Here is a 13,457-nt window from a genome sequence, read left to right on the forward strand (position 1 = left end):
GCGACAACTCCACTGTCTTCCAGTCAACAAGAGAATCATCTTCAAGCTCCTCACCCATGCCTACAAAGCTCTCCACAACATAGGACCAGCATACCTGTACAACCTCCTCGCATTCCACGTACCCGCTCTGTTCTGCTCATTCCGCCCTAACTCTGTCACCAGGATCCCTCAAGACCAGAACCGAAGGAAGTTCATTCTCCTACCTCACCACCAAGACCTGGAATACCCTGCCCCTCCATCTTAGGTAATCCACGTTGCTCACCCAATTCAAGAAGGACCTCAAGACCTGGCTCTTCAAATGATCCTCCACACCCAGCAGGACCACCAGCTCCACCAGTGCCCTGAGGCACTCATGGGTGAGTAGTCACACTTTACTAACCCCTGATTGATTAATTGATTGGGACGTGGCCTTCGGGAGAGGGGCTGCATTGCCCCCCTTCCCTGGGTCATTTCAGGCCCTGGGGACCCCAGGGCCAGGCCTTTTTTCAATGGATGGGGAGGCCGGCCTTTAAAAAAAATAACTTATAAGGAGGGGGCCAAGTAGCCCCTCCATCCCAGGCCTCTTCAGGACCCTCTGCTCCAGGGGACGGCTTTTTTAGTTATTTATTTAATTTCTTTAAATAATGGGATGGGGCCATGCTGCCCCCCCCCTCTTGAGCCATTTTTGGTCCCGGGGACCCCATCCCCTGGGGCCGGCCACATTTGTTTTCTTTTTTTTTTTTTAAAGAATGAAGATGCCACATGGCCCCCATCCCGGGTTGATTTCGATCCGGGTACCACACACCCTGGAGCAAGGCCTATACAGGGTCCCACCAAGGGCACCCCATAATTTTCTTTGGGGACTGTGAGGGGAGCCTGAAGGCCTCCGTGGTCCCTGCTGGCTCAATGCCTCCTATAGGACCCTTCATTGCTTTTAGACAAATGGAGTTGCTGAACATGCAGCTCCCGCTGCCCAAAAGCAATCCTGCTCTGCTTTCAGCAGGAGCAGTGTTTGCTATGGCTTGGCTGGAAAGGTGCACCTGCCAAGCCATAACAAACTGCAATGTCCCGTGTTGGGCACCCTGGGACATTTCTGGAGCTGGCCCTAGGGGGGTGACGGTCCCCAGGTGCATTTACGTCTCCACCAGGGGGGCCATGCGACCCCCTCTTCCAAGTATTTACCCCCAGGGATGTCATGGTTCCCAGGGGTCCGCACCAGACTCTCTTACTTATTCTGTTTGCGCCCGGGGGAGAAAAGGCCTGGCCATGGGGGATGGGGTCCCATGAGGAAGAAATCGACCTCGGGAGCGAGGCCACTCAGCTGCCCTCCCTTTTTAGAAACAATATTTAAATAACAGGGGCAGGCCCCATAGGATTGGGTTCTGGGGCCGAAAATGGCCAGGGAGGGGAGCCGCTCTAATAAAAAAAAAAAATAAAGGTTGGGCTCCTCCTGTTTTTTTATAAATGTTTTTTAAAAGGGTCAGGCCCCATGGGATGGGGTACTCGGGCCCAAAATGGTCCAGGGTAGGGGGGCCATGCGCCCCCTTCCTGAAAATATTTTTAAAAATTATAAAGCCGGAAACTCACTGGAGCCCTTTCTCCATTACCCTGCAAACGTGCCTCCTGGTGCGCTCCTGGTTTGGAATAAAGCCCCCTTGGTAGCTGAGTGTCCTTAGGGGCCAACAAGACCTTCTGTTACCTCCAGTAAGCCCTACACGGTGGGATTGCTGAGAGGTGGTTGGAGACCAAGCCACCTTGCTCCACCACCCTGCAAACTCACCTCTCGGGGCACTGCTGGTGGGTTGATGATGTCCCGTTGCCTCCTTAGGGCCTCAGTACTAAAGTGGACTACTTCCCCCAATGAGTAGTGAGCCAGGAAGCTTGTTTCTAGAATGGTGGAGAAGGGGGCGTGGCCTTTGATGACCTCTCAGCAATCTACTTTAGTGGGTCTTACCGGAGGTAAGAGGAGGGCTAGTTGGTCTCCAAGGATACTCAAGAGCCAAGGGGACTTCATCCTGCAACTAGTAGTGTGCCAGGAGGCGTGTTTGCAGAGTGGTGGAGGAAGGGGACATGGCCACCGAAAACCTCTTAGCAAACCCACTGAGTGGGACTTGCTGGAGGTAACAGGAGTGGTAGCTGGCCCCCAAGGACCCTCAGTAGCTAATGGACTTCATCCCCCTACTAGTAGTGCACCAGGAGGTGCATTGGCAGAGTGGTGGAGAAGGGAGACATGGCCTTTTATCATGTCTGAGCAATCCTGCTATGTGGGACTTACCAGAGGTAATAGGAGAGGTGGTTAGTCCCCAAGGACCTCCTTGGGGGTCAACTACCCCTCCTTTTATCTCCAATAAATCTCACACAGAGGGTTTACTAAGAGGTCTTCCTAGGGCATGCCCCATTTCTGCACCACTCTGTAAACGTGGCTTGTGATGCACTACTGGCTGGGGTCCACTTTACTCCTGTAAGTCCTACACAGCGGGATTCCTGAGAGCTGCCCAGCCCCCCTTCTCCACCACTCTGCAAACGCGACTACTAGTTAAAATACAATAGATATTCACTAGAAAAAAACAAAGGTTAGAGGGACATTATAATTAGGGAATAGCATTTAAAAACCTTAGAAATTAACAGAAAAAAGGAAGGTTACAGTGACATTATAATTAGGAAATGGAATTTAAAAAACTTAGAAACTCACTTTATAGTTAGGCTCAGGTTTCACTCATACAAAACCAGAGAAATTCAGCAGTTATAGTTAGCTGAGCTAACTATAACTCGCACCCCTCAATGCACTGTTTATGACCTCACATATTACATCACTCATGACATGGTCAGTGACATCACTGATGACATCTCAAATTACATCTCTGATGGCATCACTGATGACATCATCCACAGATTCTCTGTAGCTCCCACTCAGAGCCAATATAACATTTCATACACCACCTCCAATTTCCACACTGACATTCTCAAAACCATTGACATACCCATACCAGTACTTATACACCCACTCACTGATTCCTAGGTCTATACACACATCCAATCATACACCCATACAGCTACTCATACACCACCTCACTCACTAATACAGCTACTGATATATCCACTCATACACCCATACAGCCACTCACACACTGAGTCAGTCACCCACAGAACTACTCACATACCGACTCACTCACTCATAGAGTCCATCACACAGCCACTTACTCACCTATGCAGTTATACGCACACCCACTCACTTATTCATACATATAATAATATATACCCACTCATCCATACTGCCAGTGACACAAGCACACACTCGCCCATACAGCCACTCTTACTATCACTCTCACACAGTCATTCATAGACTCCAACACTCACCTATACTGCCTTTCACATACGCAGTTACTCACCCGTAGTATACCACTGACACATCCATTCACTCACCGACACAGTCATACACAGACTCAGCCACCCATACAGCTCCTCACAGATGCATTCACTAACCCATATAGCCACTGACTCACCCACTCACTCATCCATGCAGGCAGTCACACACACCCTCACCTACCCACACAGACATTCATACACCCATACAGGTACTCAGACAACCAATGAATCACCCATACATCCATTCATGTACCCACTCACCAACCCATGCAGCCACTTAGACAAAAACTGAGTACTGATACAGACACTCAGACAACCTGGTCACTCACCCATACATTCACTGAGATACCTATTCGCTCACTTATACAGTCATTCATGCACCCACTAAATCATCCATACAGGCACTCATAGACCCACTAATTAATCAATACACCTTGGTATATATATTTAAAACTCATAAACGTTTTAAAAACACTCACAGTCACTGGATGATGCCGTCAGTGATCATATGTGATGCTATTTGAGGTGTCATCAGTGACATCACTGACCATGTCATGAGTGATGTAATATGTAAGGTCATAAGCAGTGCATTGCAGGGGCATGAGTTATAGTTAGCTCAGCTAATGATACCTGCTGAATTTCGATAGTTTTATACAAGTGAAACTTGAGCCTAACTATAACGGCTCTGTAACCTTTGTTTTTTTTGTGAATTTCTATGTTTAAAAAAAATTATATTTACTAACTAAAAAGCCCCTGTAACCTTTGTATATATATATATATATATATATATATTCACTGAAAAAACCATAGGTTTCACACACGTTATAGTTAGGAATTAGCATTTAAAAAACCTTGCAAATTCACTGAAAAAACCATAGGTTTCACACATGTTATAGTTAGCGGAAATTTTACTGATAAAAAACCAATGAAATTCCCCCGTTATAGTTAGTGCAGGCAACTATAACTCACGCGACCGCAATCCTCTGCTGATGCTAATACTGTATTTAGACACTTATTTGCCCATGTCTTCTTCCATACATTTTTAGCTATACATATATTACAAATATTTTTTTTTCATAAAGACACATATGTCATCAGCAGAAGATTGCGGTCGCGTGAGTTATAGTTGCCTGCACTAACTATAACGGGGGAATTTCATTGGTTTTTTATCAGTAAAATTTCCGCTAACTATAACATGTGTGAAACCTATGGTTTTTTCAGTGAATTTGCAAGGTTTTTTAAATGCTAATTCCTAACTATAACGTGTGTGAAACCTATGGTTTTTTCAGTGAATTTGTACGTTTTTTTAAATGCTAAGTTACTTTACGCCATTCGTGGCGTGCGCGCCCACTTAACGCAGTTCCTTCCGTGCGCGCACGGTGCGCTTCACGCACCGTGCGCGCACAGTGAGCACGCGGTGCGCTTCACGCACCGCGCGCCCACTTTACGCAGTTAGTGCCGTGCACGCACGGTGGGCACGCAGTGCGATGACAAAGCAAGAAAGCACGTCAACAAATCTGTTTCTGCTTTCCTCCGTGACTATGGTATGGGTGCCATTTACCACAACAACTTGCGTTATGACATGCAAGACATTTATAGAGGAGATGGTGTGCACTTCAATGATGAAGGGAACAGAGTCTTCCTCTTGAACCTTAGACTCTGCATCGGTACTTACTTGTAGGTACCACTAAAAAATCATTTCATAAACACAACGGCTCTTTTTAGAGCCCCCTAATATCTAAACACTTAAATCTGATTTTCATTTTTTTTTATTTTTTTTTCCTACCGTACGCTTACCGTAAGCTTACCGTATGCGTACCCCGTGATTTTTTTTAAAATCAATAAATGTTTTCTTTGTACTTTTCTGTCCTTCTTTGACCCCCTTACAAATGTTAGGGGGTCTGTAACTCTCCTCATTGCCCCCTTTCCTTGTTTTCACTCTTTTTTTCAGAGTGAAATACACAAAATGGCGGCTGCCGCTTCCTGGTTTCGGCCGATTCGAATGTTTACTAAGATCTAAGAGCCAATCAGAATCGCGCTCGCGCACGCCACCGTACGCTTACCGTAAGCGTACGGTAAGCGTACCGTAAGCGGGCTCAGATATATATATTGATTTAAAGGCTATTTTCTCAGAATCTACTGAACAGATTTACACCAAACCTACAAAAGGCACTTCCTTGACCTAGGGACTACCTCTCTGCCAAATTTTGAGTAATTCTGTTCAGCCCTTCGGGCAGTAGCTCGTTCTAAAGGTCCTATGGAAAAATGCATGGGAAAAACGCGTTTTGGGACCCCCCTTTTATCTCAGCCCCCGCTTGACGGATCCCCCCGAGACTTTCAGGGTAGGAGCGGAGCGTAGCGCCCCACCTATTTTGAGAAATTCGCGAGGATTCGTCGTTCGGCGCCAAAGTTATTCAAAATAGAATGTTGAGGTTTTCCTATGGAAACGTGGTCCTAACTATAACTACCTACTGGCGACCGCCAGTAGGTAATATATATATATATATATATATATATATATATATATATATATATATATATATATATATTAAGCCTGGGCAAAGCACTACGCTACGCTCGCGTAGTTTGCGAAGTCTGCGCCACTTCGCACTACGCGAAATGCACATAGCACAGTGCAATCACGCGTAGTGTAGTGTAGTGCAGTGGTCATTTTTTGCTTGTTCGCTGTCCGCAACGTCAAGTTGGCGACCGCGAGCAAGCAAAATGGCATCACGGCCAGACTTTTTCCTCGTTCGCGATCAGCAACATCAAGATGCCGATCGCGAGCGTGGAAAATAAACCTCCCGGTGAGATTCTCAACGCGGGGAGGTCAGGTTTCTCATTGCGAGTGGTCGCGTATGCTCGCGACCGCTCGCGATGATAAACTACCAGTCCGCATTGAGAAATCTGCCACTCGAGTAAAAATCTACTCAAGCGGCAGAAAACTACAGCTCACACTGTGCAAGATGCCGTTTTCAATGGTTGCACAGTGCCGGATGCTTGTCCGCACTGTGCAATCATTGAAAACGGCATCTTTCACAGTGCGAACAGGGTACTACGCAGTTCGCGAAGTGCTACGCATAGCTCGCGTAGTGCGAAGTGCACTTTGCGGAGCTACGCGTAGTGCTACTTTGCGAACTACGCCCAGGGTTAATATATATATATGTATATATACACACACACACACACACACACGCACACACACATTATATATGTATTCACTGAATAAACCATAGGTTTTACAAACGTTATAGTTAGGAATTAGCATTTAAAAAACCTTAGAAATTCACTGAAAAAACCATAGTTTTCAGGGACGTTATTGTTAGTTGGACATTTGACTCAGACACCAACTGCAGTCAACCAAGTCCAATAATCATGTGCAGCAATTAGCTACAGAAGAACATAGTCTGATGCACCTCAACAGAGGTAGCTCTCTGAAAACTCAGCAGCAGGTAATATCGGACATCATCCATTATGGGATCAAGACAACGTTCTTCTGTTGGGACCCAGAGTTGGTTGCAACTCATCGAAGTGAGTACCTTCATCAACACTCTCAGATACAGTTCGAACATCGTCCACTATGGTATCAAAACACCGTTCCACTGTCGGTACCTGTCGGACTACTGTGTTACTATTATACAGAGCACTCCAAGAACCTGGGCCTCAGGCTGAGCAATGTGTGCCTGTGTTGTGGTAGCCAGCATTAATCTCAGGAGCCTTTCGAACTTGCAGACCTCGGCCCAGGACCTTCCGCCGGCACGTGGTTGGCCCTCTTACACATATAGTGCTGTCGAAAGGTGAACTGTGGAACATATATGCGTCACAGCGGCCATGACGGTTTCTGAGTACCAGCAGGCTGAGAGCATCAATCACGCACCCACCTTCGCTCACAGCATCAACCTCGTGGCGGTGTAAGCTGTGCAGACATGGCAGACACGTTCGCCATTCCAGAAGAGAACCACACCCAAAGAAACATGGCTTTTATTCATACCCCTACGCTAGCCTTGCGTACGGCAAGCCAGCCCACTTCCCTATACATTTGGGGGGGGGGGAGGCACGTACGCGCTACCATTCCATAATCTTCCCTACTGACTGTACTATCATGGTTGCATCCACTGTCCACTTCACTCAAATCAGTGTATGTTAACATGTACATGTCTGTGCTCTGCATACTCAAGTCTGTCCGGCACATCCCCTCAAGACTTTGCATTGTATACTTTTAGAATCGAGAATTACTTGCCACCTTTGCACATACTTTGCTCTCATCTCTCCCCGCATTCTGCATAGTGAGGCAGAGATGCCATACCATGTTTAGTTTGTATACATGGCTAGCCACGGTTTCCACAGTATGTAGTGTCATTGAGTCTGGTATGTGCACATGTTGTTTATCATGTTGAATGTCATTATATAAGGTAGAGCGTTTATTCACGAGCAGTGGCTTATTCCATTTACATATTGCTGTCTTAAAGAGCATACAAAAGATTTTCTCACAGGTGAATAGTGCGACCACAACGGCAGTCATTCATTACTATCCAAGAATGTCCAACTACACGGCGCTTCTAAGCTTACAGCCACCAATCTTGTGTCCTTTCTTAAAAGGATGCCAACTCCCACAATCACACCAATATTCACACAGCTTTCTAATGACAGTTATCTGCTTCTCAATAACATACACTCCTACGGAATATGAGCTGGCATACCACATGTCCTTACTGTTTCAAACACAGTAGCTTCCTGTGGCAATATCTATTCCCACCCACACAAACTAACTCCCAAACTTCAACTTGGCCTTCAATTCCTAGTTTGAAAACACATTTCAAGAAACAAACCAAACTAAAAACACCTTTGTTCAGAACAGAAGTCTCCTTCACTTCTGCAAAAGAAATGTATCAACTGCAGATACCACTAGGCCTGGACGGTAAATACTGTTCCGTTCGCGGAATTTGCGGAATTTGGGTAATTTCGCGTTATGCGGAGAATGCGAAATTGCCCAAAATTCCGCTTTCCGCGACTTCGCGAAATTTTTGCTTGTTCGCGTTCTCAAAATGCGTGTTCGCGAGATATTTCTCCCCGAGCACGCAAACAGCGATTGTGAACAGGAAAAAAGCATCGCGAACAAGCAATTCCGCGTGTTCGCGGAATTTCTGCGTGTTCGCGGAGATTTTTTACCGTTTCGCGGAGATTTGCGTACCGCGGTTACGCAAATTCCGCCCACCCCTAGATACCACGAACTTCAAATAAAATACACTCCCTTTTAAATACGAACCGCCAATTACACTTTGTGAATTGTTACACAATTTTCAACACGTCACACTCAAGGTCTGGCACACTTTTTTAACACGGTCTCCTACAGCCTTCTAACATGCTTTCAAACTGTTCTTCTTTTAATACCAGACTACATTCAGACATTCTTTCGATCATCTCTGGAATAACAGGAACAGTGCCCATAATTCTCACAGTCTTTGAGGCCATCCTACAACTAATTCTACTTCTAGAAATGGCTACGCTCTCTCTAGTAACAACTATGTCCGACAGAATACGCCTCTACGCCAAGCTACATCAATACTGTAAAAAAAACTGAAAAACTTTTCAGCTGCCTGCCTCTATCTATTATTGGAGCTAGCTACAACATAACATTTATTTACACTTATGCAATATGCGTACAACCATCATTTGATTGCAAAACTTGCCCATTCGACTGGCGAATAGATGTATGCCTTGTCAACATCTCAACAATCGCTCCAGATATCCAGCAGGTAATGGAGTATCTTGAAAACCATGAACATGATTGTTCTGGCAGTGGAGCAATGGCGAATGCAATGCAAAACGGAATTGCAGCGCAATGGGATTTCTGCGCAGCCGCAAAAGATCTCCTGCAATGTGCGACCTTTCACAACATCGCCGATTGCCTGCCCATTCAAATTACCGTTCCAACATTCGAGGAACATTACTGTCCCTTCCAGGATATGAATTGGACCGCTTCGCTTTTCTCACACGATGGCAACAATAGCCTCTTGAAACATTACGCATCTCAAGCAGCTGAAGAACTTCTGGACTGGAATCTCCAAGACTTGTAAGAAACTCACATTATTCTTGAATGGATTTTTTTCCATCTTTTTTTACTTTTCCTTTAAATTTTTAATAATACACTTCAATCCTACTACTTTGATATAATAACTTTCTAAGTATACTCAGACATTTGAACTCTATCCTTATTATTCCCCCATACGTCTCCAGTCTAACCAGGAATCGGTGATGTATGGCCTATGCAAATACGCTATTTACTTCCAAAATTAACCTAAACCCGACACCCATTTAGAAACCACGTCTATTCTTTGTGCACACACCTTTCTGCCTGCCTGTTATTCACAAAGCCATTTCACACAATTTTACTCAAAGTCAGTCTCTGCTCAGAACCTCATGATTAAAATTTAAAAAGACGACTTTGTTTAGGAACTGGTTGGCACAGTGTGGTAACCGTAAACTACCTTTATTTTCATTATACAATGCATTTATTCATGTCTAATAGCTATTCTGTAGGTCACATAGAACTGCAATATATAGGGGCCGATTCCAATCCTGTATTTTTTTTTTCCGTCCGACTCGTATCCGTATTTTTACCCGTACGAATCGTACAAGTCCCGTGCCACCCGTGAAGTACGATTCGTACGGGAAAAATACATACGGACGGCCCGATCCGTACGAATTCGAAAAGTTGTACGACACGGACCCAGACACTTTTCCGTACGAAGCCTAAAAATACAGCCTGACCGTACAAGTACAATCCGGACCGGCTTTCCGATTTAGGATTCGTATGGAAAACGTCCCGTACACGGGGAATGAATTTACCCGCTACAAAGCAAACTTTGTATGACTCGTATCCCGGGAAAAGTGGTTCCCGGGGTGCGAGTCGTACAGTCCCCCCCATGCATTTGTACGCACCTCACAACATCGTGTATGTACACACCTTACAAAAACATCATCACGTATGTACGGTGCGTACCCCAACATCACAACATCATCGTGTATGTACAGTGCGTACCCCAACATCGTGTATGTATGCACCCCACAATAACATCATCGCGTATGTACGGTGCATACACCAACATCGGGTATGTACGCACCCCACAACAACATCATCGCGTATGTACGGTGCATACCCCAACATCGTGTATGTACGCACCCCACAACAACATCATCGCGTATGTACGGTGCGTACCCCAACATCGCGTATGTACACCCCACAACAACATCATCGTGTATGTACGGTGCATACCCCAACATCGCATATGTACGCACCCCACAACAACATCATCACGTTTGTACGCACCTCACAACAACATCATCGCGTATGTATGGTGCGTACCCCAACATCGTGTATGTACGTACCCCACAATATCCTCACGTATGTACGCACCTCACAACAACATCATCGCGTATGTACGGTGCGTACCCCAACATCGCGTATGTACGCACCCCACAACAACATCCTCATGTATGTACACACCTCACAACAACATCATCGTGTATGTACGGTGCGTACCCCAACATCGCGTATGTACGCACCCCACAACAACATCCTCACGTATGTACGCACCTCACAACAACATCATCGCGTATGTATGGTGCGTACCCCAACATCGCGTATGTACGCACCCCACAACAACATCATCACGTATGCAGGCACCTCACAACAACATCATTGCGTATGTACGGTGCGTACCCCAACATCACGTATGTACGCACCTCACAACAACATCGCGTATGTACACACCATACATAGGCAATGTAAAACAGCACAAGGAGGGTCTATTCGACTCGCACAACACCACAAAACACGTCTACAGTGCACAAAACATGGAAATGACTGACCTGGCCACATCCAAAAAGGCAAACAGAGGGGCAAACTCACAACCATCCCTTATAACACACCCACCAAAAATTCAAACAAAAGGACCAATAAAAAGGGCCCACACACACAAACCATGAGCCTTTTCAACAGACTCACTGCAGCTAGAGAGCACACACCAACAGCCGCACCCATCCACCTTAACCTATACACCTTCACACATCCTCCTTAACACATACCCCCTCTTCACATTCAGACCCACAACTTCACATTTACACCCATAACCAACCACACCCTCACCCCACACCATGCCCACAGACAAGAATCCAAAGTTCACAAGGGAGGAGCTGGAGATCCTTGTCAATGAAGTCATCAGAGTCGAGCCACAGCTGTTTGGAACATTGGTCAGACAGACCAGCATAGCCAAAAAATCATGCCTGTGGCAGAGGATCGTCGATAGGGTGAATGCTGTTGCACCCATCAGAAGGATCAGGACTGAATGCCAAGCCAGGTGGTACAATCTGCGGAGGGCGGTCAAGCGAAAAATGAATGACGACTACGCCCAGAGCAACATTACCTGAGGGGCGGGCCCCGCAGACCAGTACCTTTCCATCCCTGGGAGGAGAAGGTGATGGCCCTGCTTCCGCCGGTGCGAGTACATGGACTTCAAGGACTTCCAGAGCCTGGTGAGTACACAAACAACTTACGTAACATGGGGGTAATGGCATCCACACCCCAACTATACAAAATGCACGCAACTACCCCCAAGCCCTCACCGGCCACAACCACAGTCAAAAACAACTCTAATGCCAATAACATGTGTTTGCCCCATTGAGAAAGCAAGGCCATGCTATGTCCCATGCTACACGAAGCACCAACCCAAGAATGGATGTCCCGTATGCTGGGAGGGTGGGTGTCACAAAACGCATTGTTGAACTCCAAATCAGACACAATTGCCCTCATCCCATATGGCCCAGGTACATACCCATGCACCATGCGCAATGCACAGGGATTGGTCAAGTACTGACAAGATAACTGACACTTGGCCCTGGTGTAGGCAGCACAAGGCCCTCCTGTGACCAGTGCAAACACAAACACCAAGACAACAAGGTCAGATATCTAGGACAGGAACTCACACTCACCGTAATGGCAGCATGCACCATGGGGGGACAGCTACATCACCTGGGAGCCCCAGTGCCAAATCACACTACACCCACCAGCAGGCCCTGTCACACACACCCCTTACACAAGCACACACCCCCGGGACAGGCAATGGATTTACCCACTGTCACAATGGACATGTAACACAACAATACCAATACATAGCCAAAGAAGCATCCAAGCCAAAAATCTACATGTCAAAGACTCAGGAGAACATATCAATCTGTCCCCCGCAACATACCCATCCACAAGTGAACATTGAGGAGAATGCTAGGCACATACAACTACCTGGAGGAACAGTGCAAACTTGAATGTGCATGAAACATGGATGTTGCATGAAACAGCATTAACATTGTCTGTCTCTCACAAGCAGGGCAACGTGACGATTCTCCCCCCAACAATGGGGGTGAACAATCACAGTCCCAGGCTCGGGAGGAACCTGATCCCACCGGCAGCGACGCCGCTCAACACTCCGCAGATGACCCCGATCGACCTGGACACTCTGGTGTCCAAGCCCCCGCAGCACCTGGTTCAGGAACATCTGTGCCAACCACCACCCCCATTCCTGCCACATCCCAGGAGACACCGAGGAGCCCTGCCAGCAGTGAACACCTTAGTCAGTCTGACCAGGAGGGACAAGGTGCACCGGGCACCCAGGAGGAGGCAGACAACACTGCCACTGCCATCCCTCAGGGGTCCCGTAGACCCGATGTGCCCACAACGGCAGCCCAGGCTCATGTGGGCAGGGGTGGTGGGAGTGGAGGCAGGCGGAGGCAAGAACCTGACCAGCCAGCTGAAGGGACAGGTATGTCACACATAGACAACATCATGGACGCATACTGGCGGGACACCAGGGAGTTCAGCCAGGTAGTGGTGACCCTCACAGAGATGAAGAACAAGCAGGCCGAGCAACATGCCAGTCAACAAGAACACCAAGGACGGATGGAGGAAAGACTGGCTGAGCTCCTGGAGGTGCAAAGGGACATAAGCCATTCACTCCGTCGGATCGCTGACAACATGGGCAACCCTCCCTGTGCCACCAGGCAAAGACCACCACCAGCCACAGGGAGGAGAAGGATTCGTCCGACGGAGCGTCCCAAGC

The sequence above is a fragment of the Triturus cristatus genome, chromosome 2_1 (assembly GCF_964204655.1).
Source record: "Triturus cristatus chromosome 2_1, aTriCri1.1, whole genome shotgun sequence".
NCBI lineage: Eukaryota > Metazoa > Chordata > Amphibia > Caudata > Salamandridae > Triturus > Triturus cristatus.